The 15,470-nt window shown below is 38.3% G+C and overlaps 1 long non-coding RNA gene across 2 annotated transcripts; it reads right to left on the minus strand.

The window, feature by feature from the left end:
- Positions 1-221: 221 nt before the first annotated feature.
- LOC124777214 lies at positions 222-13,932 on the minus strand. Of its 2 annotated transcripts, XR_007015698.1 has the most exons (3): positions 13,918-13,932; positions 12,127-12,308; positions 222-500 (listed from the first exon to the last, which is right to left on the minus strand). It is a non-coding gene; the product is annotated as an uncharacterized LOC124777214 (long non-coding RNA). The 2 variants fall into 2 exon arrangements; XR_007015697.1 differs by lacking the exon at positions 13,918-13,932 and having other exon boundaries at positions 12,127-12,516.
- Positions 13,933-15,470: the final 1,538 nt, after the last annotated feature.

The raw sequence follows: 15,470 nt of genomic DNA on the forward strand, positions 1-15,470 counted from the left end.
TGTCACAAGGAAAAAAAAAAATGTATATTATAAAGATACACATTCTCCTGAGTTTTATTTTATCCATGTTTCACAAACTTAAAAAAAATTACCTAAAACATACGTTTTGTAGTGCAGTAATCTCACTAAAAAAGCCTTTAATATAAAAGAGGGAATGCATCAGGAACACTATTAAAAGGAGTTTTGAAGTTGTAAAACAAATATTAAATAAAAGATGGTAATTACAATGCTCAATAAGTTTTATTTGTCAAAAGGAAATTAGAATTTAATATAGTTCAGCCAAATTTGCTTACACATGACAATTTGTTGAATAATTGATATTCATTTTGTTGCACTATTTGGCAACACAGTGGATAATCATCACAGTATAGCACACCAGCCTGAACTGCCACTGTCAGCTGGTCTATTTCCCTGGTAGCGCCAATTGTTTGGATTTAACTGATTAGCATGATTGTCACGATCACTCTGAGACCCATAACCAAAGTAACCAGAAGGGCGACCTGGAAAACAAAATAAAAAACTTACATGCCAGCTAATACATAATAATAACATCACCAATTAAAACAAGTACAGTTGCTGGGCGAAAATTGATAGGAGTGAAGAAAGCCTTCAGAAAATAATTAATTCATACTTTCTTTAATTACAGGCAGTTAATTTACAGGAACGCATTTTAGAGAGCTGAATTTAAGCCAAATAATACTTGTACAGACACTGCATGCATTACCAACAAACATTTTGAAAATTACAACTTCTAAGGAGATTAAAGAATATGTTATGTCACTAAAATGTATTATGCTGATTACGATTATGATTGTGTTTCTGGTAGAATGTTGAGACCCTGTTCAGACATAATAGGATTGATCTTGAACTGTCTTTGTAATCAGTCAATGACCTGGGTCATTATTTCCCCTGACAGACACGAACAGGCTGTCACTAACACCCACCTACAAAATTGCAGGTAAGCAAATAACTTCTAATTACAGATCTACACTATTCCTTCCAGTTTTACAGAAATATTTGAGAAAGTGACCTATAATAGAATACTGATCCATTCAACTGAACAAAGCTTGTTAATCGCCCCTCAGTTTGGCTTTCGTAGAGGATTCCGCCCACAGAAACCAATACAAGATCTCACAAATAACGTACTAGCAGATGTGAACAACAAAAATTATCTTGCTGATATATTCTGTTACCTTGCCAAAGCATTTGATTGTCCAATCACAAAATTCTACTTAGCAAACTGAAGTGTTAAGGCACTAATAGCATTCCCCTTGCATGGACGGAATTTTAGCTCCATAACAGAATGCAGATGGTCTCACTTACACACTGTATCTCAGACATGAAAATAACCTCACAATGGTGGAACATAACATATGGAGTGTCACTAAGATCTGTACTGCACTCACTCATTTCTAGCCAATGAAAATGATTTTCCAGTTACTGAAGTGCTCAAACTCAACCCTTGCAGACAAAGTTCAGATCATAGCTGAACAGGTTTACAAGTGGTTAACAGTCAATAGTTTAAGTCTTAATCTCAGAATCACTTTCTAGCAGGAGACACATTAATAGCCATACAATGAATGAACCACTATGTGTAAAATTCCTTGTGGTCCAGCCTGATGACAACTTAAAGGAGTAAACACATGACAAAATGCAACAGGGAATAACAATATTAATGTGCTAATAGTAAACTGCAGGAGCGCCTATAGAAAGGTCCCAGAACTGCTCTCATTAATAAACGGTCACAACGCCCATATAGTACTAGGGACAGAAAGTTGGCTGAAACCAGACGTAAACAGTGATGAAATCCTAAACTCAGATTGGAATGTATACCACAGAGACAGGCTGGACAGTGAAGGGGGAGGCATGTTTATAGCGATAAGAAGTGCAATAGTATCGAAGGAAATTGACGGAGATCCAAAATGTGAAATAATTTGGGTGAAGGTCACGGTTAAAGCAGGCTCAGACATGGTAATTGGATGTCTCTATAGGCCCCCTGCCTCAGCAGCTGTTGTGGCTGAGCACCTGAAGGATAATTTAGAAAATATTTCGAGTAGATTTCCCCACCATGTTATAGTTCTGGGTGGAGATTTTAATTTGCCAGATATAGACTGGGAGACTCAAACGTTCATAACGGGTGGCAGGGACAAAGAATCCAGTGAAATTATTTTAAGTGCTTTATCTGAAAACTACCTTGAGCAGTTAAACAGAGAACCGACTCGTGGCGATAACATATTAGACCTTCTGGTGACAAACAGACCTGAACTATTTGAAACAGTTAACGCAGAACAGGGAATCAGCGATCATAAAGCGGTTACGGCATCAATGATTTCAGCCGTAAATAGAAATATTAAAAAAGGTAGGAAGATTTTTCTCTTTAGCAAAAGTGACAAAAAACAGATTACAGAGTACCTGATGGCTCAACACAAAAGTTTTGTCTCAAGTACAGATAGTGTTGAGGATCAGTGAACAAAGTTCAAAACCATCGTACATTATGCATTAGATGAGTATGTGCCAAGCAAGATCGTAAGAGATGGAAAAGAGCCACCGTGGTACAACAACCGAGTTAGAAAACTGCTGTGGAAGCAAAGGGAACTTCACAGCAAACATAAACATAGCCAAAGCCTTGGAGACAAACAAAAACTACGCGAAGCGAAATGTAGTGTGAGGAGGGCTATGCGAGAGGCGTTCAATGAATTCGAAAGTACAGTTCTATGTACTGACTTGGCAGAAAATCCTAAGAAATTTTGGTCTTATGTCAAAGCGGTACGTGGAACAAAACAAAATGTCCAGACACTCTGTGACCAAAATGGTACTGAAACAGAGGATGACAGACTAAAGGCCGAAATACTAAATATCTTTTTCCAAAGCTGTTTCACAGAGGAAGACTGCACTGTAGTTCCTTCTCTAGATTGTCGTACAGATGACAAAATGGTAGACATCGAAATAGACGACAGAGGGATAGAGATACAATTAAAATCGCTCAAAAGAGGAAAGGCTGCTGGACCTGATGGGATACCAGTCCGATTTTACACAGAGTACGCGAAGGAACTTGCCCCCCTTCTTGCAGCGGTGTACCGTAGGTCTCTAGAAGAGCGTAGCGTTCCAAAGGATTGGAAAAGGGCACAGGTCATCCCCGTTTTCAAGAAGGGACGTCGAACAGATGTGCAGAACTATAGACCTATATCTCTAACGTCGATCAGTTGTAGAATTTTGGAACATGTGTTATGTTCGAATATAATGACTTTTCTGGAGACTAGAAATCTACTCTGTAAAAATCAGCATGGGTTTCGAAAAAGACGGTCATGTGAAACCCAGCTCGCGCTAGACACAGGTTCACAGGTAGATGCCGTGTTTCTTGACTTCCGCAAGGCATTCGATACAGTTCCCCACAGTCGTTTAATGAACAAAATAAGAGCATAAGGACTATCAGACCAATTGTGTGATTGGATTGAAGAGTTCCTAGATAACAGAACGCAGCATGTCATTCTCAATGGAGAGAAGTCATCCGAAGTAAGAGTGATTTCAGGTGTGCCGCAGGGGAGTGTCATAGGACCGTTGCTATTCACAATATACATAAATGACCTTGTGGATGACATCGGAAGTTCACTGAGGCTTTTTGCAGATGATGCTGTGGTGTATCGAGAGGTTGTAACAATGGAAAATTGTACTGAAATGCAGGAGGATCTGCAGCGAATTGACGCATGGTGCAGGGATTGGCAATTGAATCTCAATGAAGACAAGTGTAATGTGCTGCGAATACATAGAAAGACAGATCCCTTATCATTTAGCTACAAAATAGCAGGTCAGCAACTGGAAGCAGTTAATTCCATAAATTATCTGTGAGTAGGCATTAGGAGTGATTTAAAATGGAATGATCATATAAAGTTGATCGTCGGTAAAGCAGATGCCAGACTGAGACTCATTGGAAGAATCCTAAGGAAATGTACTCCGAAAACAAAGGAAGTAGGTTACAGTACGCTTGTTCACCCACTGCTTGAATACTGCTCGGCAGTGTGGGATCCGTACCAGACAGGGTTGATAGAATAGATACAGGATCATTTAGTAATCGCAAAAGCGTTACGGAGATGATAGATAAACTCCAGTGGAAGACTCTGCAGGAGAGACACTCAGTAGCTCAGCACGGGCTTTTGTTAAAGTTTCGAGAACATACCTTCACAGAAGAGTCAAGCAGTATATTGCTCCCTCCTACGTATATCTCGCGAAGAGACCATGAGGATAAAATCAGAGAGATTAGAGCCCACTCAGAAGCATACCAACAATCCTTCTTTCCACAAACAATACGAGACTGGAATAGAAGGGAGAACCGATTGAGGTACTCAGGGTACCCTCCGCCCAACACCGTCAGGTGGCTTGCGGAGTATGGATGTAGATGTAGATGTAGAAACTAATTAGGGGACTTAGCTCATTGTCTTGTGGCCTAAGAGGCTTCTTTCATTTTTTTTTATCTAAGGACAAGGATGTTGGCTTGTTCTGCACATTTTTCACTCCTTGTTGTCTTATGAAACTATCCTCTGGGGCAGCACACCTAAATTAAATAAAGTTTTTTTCCATCGAAAGCAAGCATTAAGAATACTGCGTAAAATATGTCTATGGTTCTTGTAATTCTTAACCTCACTTCCTAATACATTTACTTCTTAATGGTTTTTGATGCTGATAATGAAAACCAGTTTCAACTGACATGTGATGTACATGTAGAGCTACATACTCTGGTGGCAAGACATTGAACAAGCTCCAATTTAATATAAAGCAAGAAATTGAGAATTAATACCAACTCAAAAGAAAAATAAAAGCACATTTCATTAGCCCTTCTTTCTATAAATTCTATAAATATCTAGATTCAGTGAGGGGAAATTTCTGGTAGCTACCTAGCAAGCAGCAGTGTTTGCTATGAAGTTGTATGACACATAATAATATTCTAGAAGTTAATTTTTAATTAAGTTACCTGTTCCATAGACAAAATTCACAATAAACATTATGATGCGGAATGTGTCTACAGCACAAACTTAAAACACTTATATACAACTAAATAAAAAATATATTTATATTGCTGCAAGCTGGGCATTTACAGTTTTTATGACTAATTACATCTAACCTTATATTGTCCATGTTGACTTGTAAGGAACTGCAACTGTTTACGACAATAAAAGTTCAAGTGAAACAATTACCTGCATCAGTCACTCTCTTTATTCCATTCCATGGTGCATTTAGAGAGTTTACCCTCACATCTTCAGGTGGAACAATGATACTGTGTTCACAATTCTTAGCTGGATGCAGCCAGTTATTTGTGATTTCATTTTGAAACTGTTCCAGTGCACAGAAACCTGCAGTTCATCATAAATACGAATTTTTAACTTAACTTTTCTCATGTGTTATTCATTCGTGATCTGTTAAAAAAATTAAGTTAAGTATTTATGAGGAATCACAGGGTTAAGTGCACTGGAACAGGTTCAAAATGGAAGCACAATGAACAACTGGCTGCCTCCAGCAAGCAAATATCTAACACAATATCTTTGTTCCACCTAAAGACGAGATAGTGAGCTCTCAAAACACGCAGTGGGTTGAAATAAAAAGAGTGACTAACACAGATAATTGTTTTATTTGAACTTTTATTAGTAATTACCTCCATTCAAGAATCCCTCTATGGTATAGAACGGCTTCTTATGGAGAAAGTTCTTTAATCGACATTTGAAAATATTTCTGTTATCTAACTGGCAGAAGTAAAGCTGTGAGTACCGGGCGTGAGTCGTGCTTCGGTAGCTCAGATGGTAGAGCACTTGCCCGCAAAAGGCAAAGGTCCCGAGTTTGAGTCTCGGTTGGGCACACAGTTTCTGTCAGGGAGCCTTATAGCTGTGCCAGAGTTGGATTCATTAAAGGGTAATACAGATCATTTTTCCCGGTAGTGTCATTCTTGTGAATATCTTTGTTACTCTCAAACTTCGATGGACTGTTGATAACAAATTTAATACATGAAACATGCTGTAAGGCATTGGTTAACATTCCCAGCTGTTCAAAGAGTTAGCTACAAATGTACATATGCAAACTCTGTACATAATTCTAATTACCTTCTTTTGTGCAACGAATACTTTTTGCCTAAGTGAAGAGTAACCAGAGAATGTTACCCCACAAGACATCAGTGAGTAAATGCAAAATATAACAACTTACTGACTTCTACATCTCAAAATTGTCCATTATTGTAATATAAAACTCTTTATGTATAGATGTAAAAAGAGATCTTCTTTGAAAAATGCAATTGCAGTCCAGTAAATATTAAGCTGTTAATAGCAGATAAACAGCAGCCACATAGTGACACTGATGAGACAGCAGCTGTTTTCTATTTTTTATTATTTTTTTTTTATTTCCATGTCAAGTTCCATAGGACCAAATTGAGGAGCAAATCTCCAAGGTCATGGAACATGTCAGTACATCAAATTACAACATAAAAGTAATAACAGATAAAAATAAAATGTTTATGAACCTGAAAAAAGTCAATCCATAAGTTTAAGTGAACACAATCAACAATACAACAAGAATCAGCTTAGTTTTTCATGGAACTCCTCGACAGAATAGAAGGACTGACCCATGAGGAAACTCTTCAGGTTCGGTTGCGTGGATTACTGCTATGATTTTTTAATTTGAGTGATAGCATATTGAAAATGGATGCAGCAATATACCACACACCTTTCTGCACAGGAGTTAAGTAAGTCGAATCCAAATGCAGGTTTGATTTCTGCCGAGTATTAACTGAGTGAAAGCTGCTTATTCTTGGGAATAAGATAATATTCTTAACAAGAAATGACAGTAAGGAATATATGTATACCAACTTACACCAATTATTGCCCGAACCACCCATTTCTGAGCCAAAAATATCCTTTTAGAATGGGAAGAGTTAACCCGAAATATAATACCATATGACATAAGCAAACGAAATAAGCAAAGTAGACTAATTTTTGTGTCGAACAATCACTCACTTCAGATACAGTTCGAATAGTAGAGATAGTAGCATTAAATCTTTGAACAAGATCCTGAATGTGGGCTTTCCACGACAGTTTACTATCTATATGAACACCTAGAAATTTGAACTGATCAGTTTCAGTAATCATATGCCCATTCTAAGAAATTAAAACATCAGATTTTGTTGAATTGTGTGTTGTTGTTGTTGTTGTGATCTTCAGTCTGGAGACTGGTTTGATGCAGCTCTCCATGCTACTCTATCATCTGCAAACTTCTTCATCTCCCAGTACCTACTGCAACCTACATCCTTCTACATCTCCATCTACATCCATACTCCGCAAGCCACCTGACGGTGTGTGGCGGAGGGTACTTTGAGTACTTCTATCAGTTCTCCCTTCTATTCCAGTCTCGTATTATTCATGGAAAGAAAGATTGTCGGTATGCCTCTGTGTGGGCTCTAATCTCTCTCATTTTATCCTCATGGTCTCTTCGCGAGATATACGTAGGAGGGAGCAATACACTGCTTGACTCCTCGGTGAAGGTATGTTCCTGAAACTTCAACAAAGGCCCGTACCAAGCTACTGAGCGTCTCTCCTGCAAAGTCTTCCACTGAAGTTTATCTATCATCTCCGTAACGCTTCGCGATTACTAAATGATCCTGTAATGAAGCGCGCTGCTCTCCGTTGGATCTTCTCTATCTCGGCAGCTACGAGTGCCTTACTGGAACATTGCGGTCGTGAAGTGGGTCCAAGGCAGTGCCAGGTAATTTTTACAGTTTGACGATAATTTATGGATTTGTAGTTTCAGCTTGACGATGCCCACTATGGGCAAACAGTAGTTATTGTTATTCTGAAGAAGGTTGGGTTATCCCAACTGAAACCTAGGTAAATTCTAGGCAAACGGTGCAACTGTTCATTATTTTAAAAAAATTAATATTTATACAGTAGCTGACAGGGCTGTGAAATGTTGAAGGTATTTAATTCCTTCTCTACTTGGAAACATGACATCCTCTAAAGGTGAGCCCTTAGTTAGAGGGACTTCCTTTAAGCAAGTATACCTATCAGCTGACTTCAGTCTAAAAAAGGTGCACCTCTAACACCAACTACTACAGGAATTTTTCCATGAATGATTCCACCACCACCCACTACACTGTCACCTATAGGCTTTGCCAGCCTCCCCTTCCCATACCTATTGAGATGGTGGCTATTCCTAGTGAAACCTGATCTACTGATAGACCCAACTGGTACCACCGAAATGTGACCCATCCCCTCTGCCATCAGCGCCCTCTCCAGTCCCATAGCCCCATGTTAACGTGCCTAACAGCCACATTGAGATGAGGCCGATCATGACACTGAAACAGTTGCATTAAATGCACATTAGTGCCACCAGTTTGAGTAGCTATCTTTACCAGGTCACCACCTACATCATATTCCCCGTCCCTATCAAGACTGTTCCCTGCTCCACCCACTATCACTACCTGATCCTTCTTCTTAAGTTCCTACATAACTCCCCTACGCTGTCAGTCAGCTGAGCCAACCCTGCACTACGCTTCACAATGCTGGTGACCTGGTACTCACTCCCAACAATTCCTGCAACTGCTGGCCCACATCTCTACTGTGCGACCTACCTAGCAGCAGAACCTTCTTCTTTCTGTTAAGACTTTGCAACTAACCTAGGCCTCCTAACTGCTGAGGACTACTGCATGTTCCCTACATCTACTGTTACAAGAGACTCCTCTCCACTCAACTCTGACAGTTGGTCGAATCTATTGTATAAACGCAAAGTATAACTGTCTGAATATCTCCCCCTCCTAGCTGCCTTCTTGCCAATGCCTGTTCCCATTCCCCACAACCCTTCACCCTTCTCAACCTATCTAGTTCCTCCTTTGCACATTGTAACTGCACCTGAATGGCACAGATCTTACAATCCTGCTCCTCTATCAACTTATTTCTACTACAAATTCTGCATTCCCAGGAGAGGAATGCAGCTTCCTTACAGATTTACTCAAATTTAGGTGGCATCCATGTGACCAGCATTAAGCAGTAATGTGATAGTTCATTATTTATACAGAATACAGATTAAGCTCCTGTGATGTCCTCGTCTCACGATAATGTACACCTTGACTTGTTCCACATCAACAATCGTCCTCCTTGATGAAATCTACAGAAAATGATGAACAAATGAATGAACCCATTCTTTCCTCATTTTCTGCATATTTCATTTGTGAGAATCTTCAGGACTGTAGATATAAGTCAATATATACATACGCAAGCAAAGAAAGCTTTTTAGTGTTAGAAATGTATTTCACTACCCCCAAAACTACTAACAGAAAAATGAAAGCTCAGTGTGCTTTGCATTCAGAGCCATTTCTTACTTAGCTGACACAGAAATAATGCTATTGTCATATTTTGCATATTTACATTCTGTAATATCTTACGGTATAATCTTCTGGGGAAATATTGGAGGTGTTGAAAAAGCTTTCAAACCTGCAGTGGGATTAATATGTGGTGTCTCTGACAGAACACTCTGTAGGGGTCTCCTCAAGTAACTCAGGAGAATTATTATTAATTATTCACCGATGATGTTTGTAGCCAAAAACATCAGACAACTTGTGACATACATAACCATGACATTGGAGAGAGGTGAAAAATTTTCACCAAGGCTCTGCAACTATCATGGAAGTACATAAGGGAGATACTGCATCACGCATAAAAGTGTAAAATATGCTTCCCATCAATATAAATAAGTAAATTAATTATACACATGTATTCAGATCAAAATAAAATTAATTATATACAAGTATTCAAATGGAAAACAAAAACATTTCTCATAGATCACACTTTCTATAAAATAAATTAATTCTTGTGCCATAGGGCATCCCCTTGTGAATGAACTAGGGCAAACACTCTTCACAAAAAATGTGATACTTTCACTTATGTCCTGAAGGTAAAAATCTTGCCAATTTGAATTATGACAAAAACATAAATTTATTAATTTATTTATGTCATTAGGATAAAACTGCGCACTTCCATTTAGTCTGCATCTATAGGTACTCAGTTACAACTGATGCCAGTAAACTTCAGGTTATATTATATTCAACTAATGGTTGTTCACAGGATATAGGTGAAACAGTAAGTATATGTATAATTTCTGAAATGTACATGTAATATTGTATTCCTTCACCCAACTTGTGCTACACTACTAACACACAACTTGTACAACACGTAATCCGCAGCATCAAACAAAAATCGAAAATAAAAAATAAAGAGCTGCCTGTTTAGCATTTATTAATCAACTACAATATTATTGAACTAGGCCTTCCAATTCTGTTATCGGAAATGCGGTGACACAACAGCAAACAAGAACGATGGTAACTATGGAAAACACATCACATTGTGAATGATTTCAAGACAGGTGTGCATTTACCATGAAGTGGTTCAGCGTATCCTCGTAAAATATCACGATAAAAACTCAACCAAAGCGCAATCACTCACATGTGCAATAATATTTTACTAAACTAGAAGAAGTGAAAAATACTGTTCATCAAAGTTTAATAAACCACATGTTATAACAGATATCAATCTGCTGAGAGTATGGATATAGATATATATATATTGTAATAGAACTCTTGAATCCCTGAATCAGGAACATCACATAATTTGGAAGAGTAGCTAGCACAAAATGTTTTCAATTTTATTTCGAATTGTCTTATACATTCTGGGAACTTGTAGAAGGCTTTTGTACCAGAGTACAGTCCACACAGTCCACTAAACACTATACAAAAACATAAAATGTATGTAAAACTAAAAAGTGTGATGGTATAGACTTGGCACCCTCGATCAAAAGTTATAGTTGGTCAGTGCTATGATTAATAATTTTTGGAATGGAATGAATATTAATCATTATATTTCACACTTCAGCACACATAATCTTTAGTACATAGAGGAAATGCATACTGATTACATGTAAATATATGACTACCAGCTGTGTATCCTATTGTGTACATATCTCTGGCCAATTGGTATGAAATATCAATTAGCACTCTGATTCTGATACAAAATTTCTCATTTATTCATACTCTCTCACTCACCTAGAAAATTTCAAATAAATGGTGAACAAACAGCAGTTTACTCACCATGAAGCCTGTATTAACTCATGACTGTAAAATTTTATACTTTTCTACTATTATTTCCCAAGTAAACAGGCCAAACTGGATCTGATTTCTACACTTTATTATTATCATCACTGCTGCTACTGCTATCAGCTTCATATTTCACAACAGAAAATTATTTTGTCTTCCTCATCAGGTTTGCTCACGCAAATAATAGTAGGGCCTAATATGTCCAATCTACAGGCTCCCAGACAAGGGCGTACCCAGGATCTGAACTGGGGGGGGGGGGGGGGGGGAGGGGGGAGGGAGGGGGGGGCAGGTCATACTAATCTCAGGAAACAAGGACTTGAGACAACATACAGCACTTCTTATTAAATAAAACAGTAAACCAGCGAAAAACTGCTTTTAATAAACATTTTAAATACAAGAATGCACTTGTACAATCCGAGAAAACATGCAGCATTTCTTATTAAATAAAACAGTAAACTAGTGAAAAAGCTGTGCCCCCCCCCCCCTGCCCCTCGCTGGTTACGCCCATGCTCCCAGATGTGTTGCAATGTACTGTACTCAACATACTTGGCCCATTAACCATTGGTACACGTCTAGAACGGTACATTATAACCCACAGCAATTGTGATATCAAGGATTACCGATACGTGTATAAAAGGTGGTGCGACGAGCATATGAATTAATGTGGTGATATATATCTTTGTGATATTCAATTACTGCAATACCTGTTCGATAACACATTCTATTCTTTTTTGTCGTATCGTGCCTTCATATATACCGCCTGATTTTGAAGGTGTTAGCAATCTTAGTAATAAAAATTTGCCGGATAGAGTTTAATGCTACAAATTAATTACTGTATGCTGTGGTACTGTTTCTGAGCACATCTGGTAGCATTTAAATCGCCCGTTACACCCGTTGAGATGTTACCAAAAATATTAAATTCATTCACTCATAAACCTGCATCTGTGTTATGTCACTCGATAAATAATGAAATCTACAAGCAGAAGACGATATGGATAACTCATGCTTACCTGGGCCGGTCTTGTGATGATTTGGATTTAACTGGTTGGCGCGATTATCCCGAGCAGCTTTGTCCATTTTCCTGATCTTCTGCACACTCTCTTCTCTAAAGTTCGTCGTAGTCCAAAGTATGTCTCTCTCTACACAGCCGATGCTCCCTTTATATGTGGAACGACGCCACCGTGGCGTTCCCCTACAAGTCGACAACTTATCACTTTACCTTGCCGTACACTGATCATAAACAGACATGACATGTATGGAGAGATAATGCGTATGAAACAACGAGATAAAAATAAAGCCAGCAGTGATAATCGTGTGATAACTGAACCAAGAAATGTAATTGTATTCTAGTGATGATCTTAATAAACCGCACGATGAAAGTTGGTCACACTGCGCGGGGATTCCAGGATAACCGGAATGTCTTAGCATGACAGAAACCAGTTTTCCCCCCTCGTGCAACATCAGTCTGTATTTAAGCACCAAATAACAACCTACTTTTTAAAAAAAGTCTTCGAAGGTATTCATAAGAGCAGATATACAGGAATTCTCAATTGGACGTCATTGCTTTTGAAAATTTTAGTCATATTTCACTAATTCTGCGTTAAATGTGCTGCTATAACAGGCAGTCTGCTACAAGTGAAACTGTTGGACAGTTAACTATATTGTGTATGTCATGTGGCTTGATGCATTCACGAAATTCCAGACCTTTTTTTTTTACGTTCTGTTGTCCCGCAGCATAGTATACGTCGGTATAAGACGGTATGGAAATGAATGCTCCAAACCAGCTGCAGTAAGGTAATATGTTTTTTTAAATATTGTACACGACAGGCTTGTTGCGGCATATTGCCATTATCAAGCGATGTCTAGTTAGAAGTGATGACCATATTGCATCTATAGTAAAGTCTTTCTGTCATGTCTCGGTAAGTATAATACTTCTTGTAGTTACGAAATGTAAAAGTACGTTTTTGTCAGATATTTTGACGGTTCAGTAAAGACCTGTCAAAACTGTATTGAAAATATCTGACGAAAACGTATTTTACGTTTCGTAACCACAAGAATTATTATACTTACCGAGACTTGATAGAAAGACTTTGCTATAGATGCATCATGGTCGTCACTTCCAACTAGACATCACTTGATAATGGCAGTAAGCCGAAACAGGCCTGTGTGTAAAACATTTAAAAAAGTATTATCTTATTGCAGTTGGTTTAGAACGTTATTTTCCATAAATTCCAAGCTGTCTCTATGTACCGTACACCCTTACTCACAGGCGCTCCCAGGGGGAGGAATTAGTCGTGAACTTTCGTGTTCTTTGACTCCTAACTTAGTAAAGGAATATTACCATGAGGTAATTCTTTAGCCGCAAAATTATTTTTAAATGGCAAAAAGAAGCTATCAGGAGCATTGAAGGATGCTCTACTATTTCAAGCAACGAAATATAACTGCGATCATACCATAAAACGTGGCATGCAATTAACATGCCATTTGTTACCCTACAAATATCTCGGCCTTGTCTACTTCAATCAATCATGTGAAAGTCCTTAGACAGTGGCGGAAAATAAATTTGCTTGAAAATGATTTTTCGCTGCTAAAAGACTAATGGCCTTTCCTTATGCGAGTAAACTATAAACAAACAACACATTTGATTATATAACCGCAGGTCGTGATGTGTGACTATTTTATTACTGTACTGTACTTACTGTCATTTACCTGTATCTAAATGTCTTTATTGTCTTTCTCATTCACCTAAAAGTGAAGTGCATTCATCGAGTACGTAATTATTTATTGTCATTTTCATTTACCTAATAATGCAGTATATCTATCTTGTATTGTTTTCTTGTGTGTAGTGACGTGTGTCTAAATATCTTCTTTTCCCCACAACATATATTGCATACAAAGATGCTGAAATGCGAATAAAGCATTTGTATTTGTAGAATCATACAGCCAGTTGAAGCGAAATCCACAGCTCAGCTCAACATGGTTTCTGAACCACGAGGCAGTCTGAAATTTTTCAGGTACCATATATAAAACATTGACACGTAGGGTTGAAAGCTTATTGAGCTTCAGCTTGAGCGTCAGGAATGTAAGGTGCGACTATGCTTATTTTTCATCTTTGCGCATGCGCTTACGCTTCCAATAGTGCAGCCACGCATGCGTATTTGTGCATGCGCGATTTCTACGAATTGCAGGGCGTGCGTCATAGCGCATTGCTTCTTGGGTTCGGTGGGAATCTCTTGCGGTATTCGGCAGACAGATGAGGCTCTTGTATGTTTCGTTTTGCAGCTTAATGAAGTCGTACTTTAAGGCGATGTATGAGCATAATGTCTGTTGACTCCAAAGGAAGCAAGCTGAAAGCTGGTTACAGACAAAGAGAACACACAAAATCCCGCATCCGCATATTACCGGTATTTGAATAAAATTTTGATATGTGATGCACTGAGCGTCAAGTATTAGATAAAAAATCTCAGGATCATATTACTGTAAAAAATAAGATAACTCTCGAAGTAGGAAAGCAGAGGAGAAGAGGTTGCAAATTTGTGAAAAGTGGATATGAAAACTATGGACGAATAGTCGTGTTATAGCGACTTAATAGCACAACTGAGTAGCCTGACATCTGAACAAAAGAGGAGATGGGATGGTTGGAGTTCCTCGACGAACTGCTAGGAATTGATGTGAAAGACACGAATGATGCAAAAATCTACGAAAGTGGAAGACACACACAATCTCCGTACAAGTGCATTCTAGAGTACATTTTCAAATTTGTTGAGTCCGAAGATGTTTATACATATTCTTCTTTGAAGTTGTGTAAACAGCTGTTTATAATATAAAATACAAATTACTTATTGAAAGTCAAATTAACTTTCACACAGCGACTAATTGTAAGATCCTAGCCTAAATGCTTCTCAGGCTGAGGAATATTCACTGATATTCTTTGTTTTGAAATCCGAAATAAATAGCTCAAATTGGTATATAAGTCACTGGTTGCCAGCTAACGCAATGTTATTGTCAGCCTTCTTGTTGCAGTTTCCCAAGCAGAAAATCTAAGCTCTATCTGTGACCTCCTTCTGAAATTCGCTGACAGAATGTCACCGGCACTTTGTCCCTCTCGTACCTCTTTCATGTATATACTGTCTCACCCATAATAGCCTTAGTGTTTTCTTTCTCTGTCGGGTTTCATCACAATAAACTCAGCACATAGAGAACACGCGTGCGTACGTGCGTTCTTTCTATCAGTTTTTGTTCCCATGCGTCTGCTACTGCGTACAAAGAGAGAGACACAATGCTGACATACCTATTCTATTTGAACAAAAGTATCCGGACACCCCTATACAGACAGGGTGTTTCCGTAAAAGCG

Source organism: Schistocerca piceifrons, chromosome 2, assembly GCF_021461385.2.
Source record: "Schistocerca piceifrons isolate TAMUIC-IGC-003096 chromosome 2, iqSchPice1.1, whole genome shotgun sequence".
Classification (NCBI taxonomy): Eukaryota; Metazoa; Arthropoda; class Insecta; order Orthoptera; family Acrididae; genus Schistocerca; species Schistocerca piceifrons.